Genomic DNA, 9030 nt, shown 5'->3' with positions numbered 1-9030 from the left:
TTCAGCCCTGTTAGGTAATTTAACTGGCTGTTTCAACTCTCGGTGACGCGCGATCTTATTACTAAACTACAGCGTGGTTTAAAAGCAGCTGCTGATTGAGAAGAACACACCCTATGCTGGGAGAGAAGCTCGTAAAGCAGCTCTTAAACAGCGCTGGTTGTGTTTTTTTTTCTGAACGGGCAGCTGCTGCAGGTAATCGGGCTAACTGAAGCTAAGGCTAGCGAGCTACGGTGGAGCTGGCTAAGCTAATTAGCTTAGCCAGCTCCACCGTAGCTCGCTAGCCTTAGCTATCTTACAGCGTTATTCGCCATTAACACGCTTCAGTTTAAATAGTCTCACCACGCTGTAGTTAAGTATTATAATAAGACCGCGCTTCACCGAGAGCCAGCTAGCTAAATTACTCACCGGGACTGAAAGAGCTCCCTTCGCGCTGCTCCACTCTAAGTTACACCGGCAGGGTACTGCTGCTGGAGGCCCACCGCTCCGCCTGTTTTACTGCCGCTGTTTTAAGACTGAGGGGCTTTTAATGAAAACAGAGTAAAGGGGAAAACACAGTAAAAAAGCAGCGCAGCGGACCTTCAGCACCAGAGTGAAAAAACACTAGATTATTTAACCCAACATTAATGATTGTTCCCCATAAATTACACCTCCTGCAAACTCCCTGAAGATCCTGAAGAAAAGGGCGACCGTCTTGTTGTTACTGACTGAATCAGGGTAGACACGACCATTCAAAACTAGGTGTGGGGGCTACGGTGCCCGAAATGTTTATATATATATATATATAATGTTTTTTTTATTTTATATTTTACAAGCACGCTTATGTAATTCAGAGTAAGTATAATAATTAACTATGAACAGTTATTTTAAAATAATATTGTTATATTAAATCTCAGACACCCTCCCCCCCCCCTCTTTTCCATTGACTTTGGTTTCTTCCAAAAGTCACAGCTGAACTGCTGATGAGATGGTGCATTAGTATAGCTTGTCTAACCCATTTCTTAACGTTGGAAATTGAACAGCACACTTAATTTTCTCTCAGCTCAATGAAAGGCTGGGTTTAATGGTTTAAACTATTAGTCTGCTGTATTTTAGATGTGTTATTTTGAGATTATTTATTGCTAACGTTTATTAAAACAACATTTATGTTTTGTTCTATTTAAATTTATAAATAAAATTATGCTTAACATTATAATGTTTAAAGCAACTGATATATAAAGATAGTGAGACAAATAAAGCAGGGCTAACATTACTGGCTTTTAGTATCCTAGTCTTTCAATACTTTGTAGTTCAACTGTTGGTTTTTTTTTTTTACCTATGTCTGGATAACTTTTACAAGAAGAGTGTTTATAATTGGGCAAAAAAGGCTGTTGTCCCTGAAATGTCCAATGGAGTACGATGGTGAATAAGGGGCTCTGAATGCCAGTGCTGATACACTGATGTGAAGGCTTAAGAAAACATTAGGAAAATAAAAAAAAAAACGGAGTCAAACCAAGCACTGAAATGTGAGTGTATCATAAAAGGTATATATATATATTATTATTCCATTTTTTGGTACAAAATAAACATTAAGAAAAATAACCAAAACAGACCTCTTAAGTTAAGAATAAACTTAAGAACTTAAGAAAAAGCATTTTTGTGAATCCCCAGTTTAATATTTTCCCTCTGATTTTTGATCCAGCCATCCATTTGTACTGACAGCAGCAGATAGTGTATATCAATTCTAGAATTAAATTTTGTGTTTATACAGTTTGTGTTCTACACAATTACATAGTACATTATTTTATTTACTATTATAAAAGCTGCACATTTGAGATTTGATTTTAAGCCTTTTATATGAGAATGGCACTGACAGTGCTTCTGAAAAAGGTCACCTCTAAAACTGCTGATTCTAAAGAGTTTAGAGTTGCATGCCCACCTGTAAGACCAGACTTTTTACTTCTAAAAAAACAAGTCACTCAGATCTATCCTTAAAAACAATTGCAGAAATTCAGCAACCCAGATCAGTTGTTAATTCAAAAAAGAGACAGACAAGTGTTACAGAGACATTAGTATTTATTTCAATACATGTGTACTACAAAAAAATGTTTCTGCACACATAACCATTGACCATTTCACAGTGGCAGCCTCGATTGCTTTATTTGATGTACACTCAAGCTTAAAGAGTAAGATTTACATTTTGGAAGCATAATATGCTAAACTGACACAAACATTTGTCTTCATTTAAAGACAAAAAAACATTTGACAAACAAATGCATAATATTGTGATGTATGCACGGCTCAGTAAAAAGCTCTTACAGTGAAGATGGGGGATGGACATAAAGTTGAGGTTATATAGCTATAGCTATAGCTTTAGGGGCACTATATGCCCGAATCCAATCCCTAAACATCACTCACCTTTTATAAGTGTGTGAAAACCTACATTAGAGCAAAGATTTAGACCTTGTGCAGGGCTTAAGGGTTTTAGTTGAGATACACAAGCAAGTGTCGTCTGCTACATAAGTGCAGGGTCACTGAAAGACACGGTCACACCAAAGTCCTCCTTGTAGATGTCCCAGGTTTTGGACTTACGTGGGTTGTCCAGTTCCTCCCTTGACAGATAGAGCCTGTTTTGGGACCAAAGCATTATAGATCCTTTTACATTGAAAGCAGTAATGTTTACTAAACTGAGAGGGGACAAAATATCAAAATATTCTAATTAATGAATTAAGTGGCCTGGCATTTTTATATATAAAATCTAAAACCAGAGTGGTCTGGTAGGTAAACAAAGCCAGTGTCTGCTTCTGAGGACAATGGACAGCAAAAACCTCACCTGTTGTTCTCTACAAATGAAGTGTTGAACCAGAAATAGAAAGGATAGTCCTCATACCCCTTTGGAAGACCCTGGGCATAGAGAACAATAGAGAAAAAACATTTTGCCAAACAACTGGAAAAAAACGATGTCCATAAAATCATTCTTACGTTACAATAGATTGGGAACTTACAGCCCTGGATTCAAACATGACCTTAACATCACCACAAACCACTGGCCCTTCCTGAAAGCTGATCACCACGGCATTGTTTTCAGTATCTAGGAACAGCTGGTAAAATATGAGAACATTAGTATAGCTTGTCTAACCCATTTCTTAACGTTGGAAATTGAACAGCACACTTAATTTTCTCTCAGCTCAATGAAAGGCTGGGTTTAATGGTTTAAACTATTAGTCTGCTGTATTTTAGATGTGTTATTTTGAGATTATTTATTGCTAACGTTTATTAAAACAACATTTATGTTTTGTTCTATTTAAATTTATAAATAAAATTATGCTTAACATTATAATGTTTAAAGCAACTGATATATAAAGATAGTGAGACAAATAAAGCAGGGCTAACATTACTGGCTTTTAGTATCCTAGTCTTTCAATACTTTGTAGTTCAACTGTTGGTTTTTTTTTTTTTTTTTTTTTTTTTTACCTATGTCTGGATAACTTTTACAAGAAGAGTGTTTATAATTGGGCAAAAAAGGCTGTTGTCCCTGAAATGTCCAATGGAGTACGATGGTGAATAAGGGGCTCTGAATGCCAGTGCTGATACACTGATGTGAAGGCTTAAGAAAACATTAGGAAAAAAAAAAAAAAAAACAGAGTCAAACCAAGCACTGAAATGTGAGTGTATCATAAAAGGTATGGAAAACAACTGGAAAAAAACGATGTCCATAAAATCATTCTTACGTTACAATAGATTGGGAACTTACAGCCCTGGATTCAAACATGACCTTAACATCACCACAAACCACTGGCCCTTCCTGAAAGCTGATCACCACGGCATTGTTTTCAGTATCTGGGAACAGCTGGTAAAATATGAGAACACAGTATATGAGCGAACAGTAAAATAAACACAAAGGAACATAAGACAAACATCTGAAAGACCTTTCCCAACAATTACAATGTGATTTATGTTTTAGTGGGCTGCTACTGTCTTTAAAGGTTCAATATTATGAGCTTATTGAATATTTAAAAGTTGTTCTTTAGTACATATTTAAAATATGATTTGGGGTTAAGATGATACCGATTCACAAACGCTTTCACTAGTGTATGTATGTACAAAATCTTTTAATAGTGTATGTAAGGCTGTTTTTTCACACTATAGTTTGTTTGCTCCGGTCCAAGTCAGGTAATTAATTGATTCTCTTGGAGCATTTCCCTCATGGTTTGTTGTTTTAACAGAGGATAAAATTCAAGCTCACCAAAATGAGTCACAACAATCTTTGTAATCTCTTTGGTTCTTTGGTCAGAGCTGTCTTGGCTGGGAGCAAGAAAGTAAACAGATTTCTGTGCAGTTTAACATGGAACAACAGCAGAGGTGGCATGTGTTCATTTGACTGACTCCACATCTTAAAACTGAGTATGCTTGACAGATGGGTTGGATCAAGGTCAGATCATGTTCTCATCACAAACCAACCAATTCAGAGTTCAGACCAACAGTTCTCAGCAGTCTCATTGCAGTTGTGATTACTGTACTCATCCATGTCCAAACAAACAGCACTACACGTAAATATGAACAGTTTATTTTGACAAATAAAAAAAGTAGGTGTGAAGTCACCCTAAACTACTAAATCATTTAGGGGTTGTGGGATTAGCCCACTTCACATGTCTGTTCTGGATATGCCATATAGCTCTGGTTTTAATTAGGAAACCACTGTGTTTAAGGTTCACAGTTTTTCACTTTTTTGTACTGAAACTACTCTTGTCATTTGACTATGAGGAAGTAAATACAGTTTTATACTGTAGAAAACCTTTAAAAGTTAGCTTACCCTACAGTTCGTCTGCGTGGCACAGACACACTGGAACACCTGCTCTCTTTTCACTATGATCCGCACCTTCAGATCACTGCCATTGCCCTTTCCCACACCTGCACAACAAACACAGCAATGCCCAGGAGCATTAAATTACATAACCAATACACATAACAGTGCAGTCACTCTGAAAGGAGCAGACTGACTGCAGATTTTAATTGGAACTACACAGGAAACAGCCCCTAAACATACACTGCCCCCCAAAAGTACTTGATAAGTCAGTCTCATTTCTTTATTTCTGCTTTAGACTGAAAACAAATTGGGTTTGACATTAAAAGATGAATAGGAGACAAAAGGTCAACAATTCAGCTTTTGTCCGAACTTACCAATTTGTCTTCAATATTCATCTTTAAATTATATTTTTGTTACACCAAAATGTTTTCACTAGAGCAGAAGAAAAAAAAAATCAATTGGCCTCAGTGTTTCAATACTTTTGTAGGAGAGTGCAGACATACAGCTCTGGGAAAAAAAGAAACCACTTAAAAATCTCATTGAAAACCTCTGGAATATAATCAAGAGGAAGATGGATAATCTCAAGCCATCAAACCAAACTGAACTGCTTGAATTTTTGCACCAGGAATGGCATAAACTTATCCAAAAGCAGTGTGTAAGACTGGTGGAGGAGAACATGCCAAGATGCATGAAAACCATTTTTTTCCCCAGAGCTGTATGTTTAACTACTTGGTCTCAGTCTTCAACTGAGCACAGCAGAAACTAAAGGAGCAGTTCTGACACACTGAATATATACATACACATTCACCTCACCTCAGGAGAAATACAGTACCTGCGCACTCTCAAACTAAACGCTGTCAATCAACCATGTACACACCATCGTACCCGTGAAAAAAAAACCTCCTCAGCTAAAATGAATAAGTGAATCCAGTTTGGATATGGCTTTAGACATTCAGCTGAACAACTATGGTGATGGGTTAACCTAAAAATCAAATCAAATACATATAGAAAACATTGATGATGTCTTTAAATCAGTGAAAACGTCAGCATCACCTTTGCCTCCTTTGCAGTGGATGGCAATGATATTCCCTCAAACTGGCAGTGTAGTTCAACATGTCACTGAGAACACAATAACACAAAGTTCAATATGTGAATAAGAGCTTAGGTTCTCTGCCCAAACCCAACCCAAGGTCTGACCTGGCTCGAGATTTCCCACCACTTTCCTCAGGTTCCTCGGGCTAAAGAAAATAATATAGTTATAAGTTATTTTCATTTTATATAAAGCTATGAATCAAAATATAGCAGAAACAAATCAAACTGTTTTTAAAAAAAAGTTGCACAAGTGCAAACTGCACACTGTCCATATTACGCACTTCACCTGCCGCTGCGCTTTCCTCCAAATGTGCTGGCTGCTTGGCAATGCTGCATCAGCAGCAGCTCGAAAAAAAGCGGTGGCTGACTTCACATGTATCGGAGAAAGAGTGCGCTAGTCTTCATCCTCCTGGTGTGTTGGGGCATTACTAGTGATAGGGGGAGTCCTAACGAGTGGGTTGGCTGTGTAAATTGGGGAGAAAATGGGAAAAAAATATAAATAAAATTATAAAAGAATTTATTTTCTTTTCTTAAACCATGTTATATTATACTAGATTAGAGGAAAGTCATTCAGACATTGTTGTAGCCTAATGTTTAGGCCTTTGGATCATTGTTTGCATTGTTCATGTTATAATCTTTTGGAGATCTGTTCCTAATAATTAATAATATTTTTCTTAAATAATAGGTCTTATTCATTCTTCACTCATTCTAAACAGAACGAAAATGTTTTTTAAAAGCTCAGTTTTAATGCTCTACTTACTCAAAAAAAGGTCAGGTTTAATTCGGGCTTTGGCTCAAAATGACAGTGTATGGGGCAGGTTGGGTCGAGCTCTAATGTGAAGTATGAATTCAGAACTGGAAATTTCCAAGTTCTAAGTAGAACATTTCAACTGGAATAAACCCACAAGTTCAGAACGCAAGATGGCTGCACCAAACATCAACAGTAGTAAAAGCAGTAGTATTTTACGTTTCATTAGCACGTCTAGCTGTTCATGTTTCCATTGTGTGTGTGAATGTGCGTCTGGTATCGCTGACAATGCAAAAAATTATAACCTGGGACATATAATGTGGGACATTTTTTGGTTACATTTGCTATAAAACACTGGTACATGATTAATAAATAAGTTGTAGTAAACATGAAAGTCTTTAGCTTATTTTATAATTCCCTCTGGAAAAAAAGAAAACAAGGGTAAAATATGTATACACATGTAGATTACAAATAGTGTTAACCTATAAATTTAAATTATTTTCTGTGCCTTTTCTATGCTTTCGCAGCACATTTTAATGACCATAGGGTGTTTAAAACATCAGAGTAGACAAGAATGTATATCAAAACTGATTATAGTAGGCCTATATTTACATTAAATATATTTAAATAATAAAAAAAAAACATTTATTTAAGCAATGCTAAGACACAATCTTCAATAATAAAATGTGTCAAATTCTGAGCGCTCCATAATGTAGGGCTAAATTACTTCACTCTGCACTGATGTATTAATCAGCTCAGGCCCATTTCAAACACTGATAAACATTTCTAATGTTTAACCTGTAAACAGTATTTCACACTTTCATCAAACATGATATAGAATCTTCTGTTTAAAACTTTGAACAGAATCAATTTTTAAATAAACTAATTTGGCATATATCTGGCTGTCAGGGAATATGTTTAGGTTGTGTCTATATTGTGTAGATTCTTTATTTTTTAACAGCTTTTAAATGCATCTGTTTAAATGTTGCCTTCTTGTCACCATTACTGGTAATTTACTTGCATATATAACCAATATGCTTCCCAAAGAGTGGAAGAGAGCAAGAGCTTAATTACAGCCTAAACACCTAGATTTTTCTCTGTGAATTTACAGTTATATTCCATCTGAAACTCCAATCAAGTTATCAAATTATTTTTTAAATAGCTTTTCTCAGTCGATAAACAGAGTCGATAAACGGAGTCGATAAACAGAGTCGATAAACAGAAACACAAAGATCACAAAGAGTAAATTTGACTTTGACTTTGTTTTTTTTTTTGTTTTTTTCCAAAACTTATCCAGGCCTGAAAATGACTATTTTCAAGTTCCTTGACTTTTCCAGGTTTTTCATGACCCTGTTCCACAGTGCTTCATATACACCTCAATAATAGCTAGTTATGTACAGGTGCAAGTTTCACTTATAGGGTAAGACATTTTTTCGACATATTTTGTACAGTTATTTTAACAGAACGTTGTCGACTCAGGTGTGAAGTTATTCCCAGCTCCAACATCCAACATAAAAGCTAAATGGAACACAACGTTAACGGCAGAAGAAGCATTTGAGTAAAGTGCTGCTCATTACTTACTCTAATGACGGTACGTTATGGTCGTCAATCATCACTCGTTGCACTCTGTAATGGAAGAACAGTGGATCGTAGCCTTTTTGACCTGAAACAAGACCAAAGCTATGCTCAGCACCACTCATTTATTGAGTGTCTCCAGCAATATAATATAATATTATATGATCTAACTTACTGCAGAGATTGTAAACTCTGTAATGATCGGGATGCTTTGTGTCCAGAAATATGGCAGCTTCCTAAATACAGCAAATTGTAACATTGTTACATAAAAATCTGTTTAAATCAATAATTCAGCTAAAATAATTGCCTTCTACAGACTTTTCAGTTTTATTTTATTTTCTTAATTGTTAAGCTTACTTTTATGGGATTTCTGTAGAGTGCCTGCTTTCCAGGTGAGGGAAAAGACATGGCAACAAACATTATTAACTATTGTATCCCAAACCATAAGCAGAAATTCTAGATTCAAATAAGATTACATAATTAGGTAAAGCATCCCAACCTGTGACATAGGTGAGATCCAAATCAAATCCATCCTTTTTGTTACCGCCTTTTGTTCTCAGATACCTGCAAGATTCACAAATGCCACAAATCAGCATACAAACAGTAACTTGGGTGTATTTTAAAAGGTTTTGATGGATTTTAATAATTTTCCAACCTATTTCTAAATACATCAAAATGTTTATTTTTTTTATTTAATTCTCTCTGAATCATGATGAAATAATCAAACTGTAATTAAGTTTAACATTTCATTAGAATCTATATGAATAATTGATATAATTTAATTAAAATAAAAGAATGATGGCCAGCACCCATTTAGATCCTCACCTTTCTT

General features: G+C 35.7%; 1 long non-coding RNA gene across 10 annotated transcripts; it reads right to left on the bottom strand.

Annotated features, from left to right (window-relative positions):
- Nucleotides 1–2034: 2034 nt before the first annotated feature.
- Nucleotides 2035–8764, bottom strand: LOC125804733 (uncharacterized). Of its 10 annotated transcripts, none has more exons than XR_007440895.1 (10): nucleotides 8698–8764; nucleotides 8556–8579; nucleotides 8374–8434; nucleotides 8205–8286; nucleotides 6162–6337; nucleotides 5837–6021; nucleotides 4790–4887; nucleotides 2982–3826; nucleotides 2810–2880; nucleotides 2035–2603 (listed from the first exon to the last, which is right to left on the bottom strand). It is a non-coding gene; the product is annotated as an uncharacterized LOC125804733 (long non-coding RNA). The 10 variants fall into 10 exon arrangements; XR_007440897.1 differs by having other exon boundaries at nucleotides 3731–3826; XR_007440893.1 differs by having other exon boundaries at nucleotides 2035–3826; nucleotides 5837–5902; nucleotides 5981–6021; nucleotides 6157–6337.
- Between the last annotated feature and the right edge of the window lie 266 nt (nucleotides 8765–9030).

The sequence above is a fragment of the Astyanax mexicanus genome, chromosome 1 (assembly GCF_023375975.1).
Source record: "Astyanax mexicanus isolate ESR-SI-001 chromosome 1, AstMex3_surface, whole genome shotgun sequence".
Classification (NCBI taxonomy): domain Eukaryota; kingdom Metazoa; phylum Chordata; class Actinopteri; order Characiformes; family Acestrorhamphidae; genus Astyanax; species Astyanax mexicanus.
This window is presented reverse-complemented; position numbering and strand designations above follow the sequence as displayed.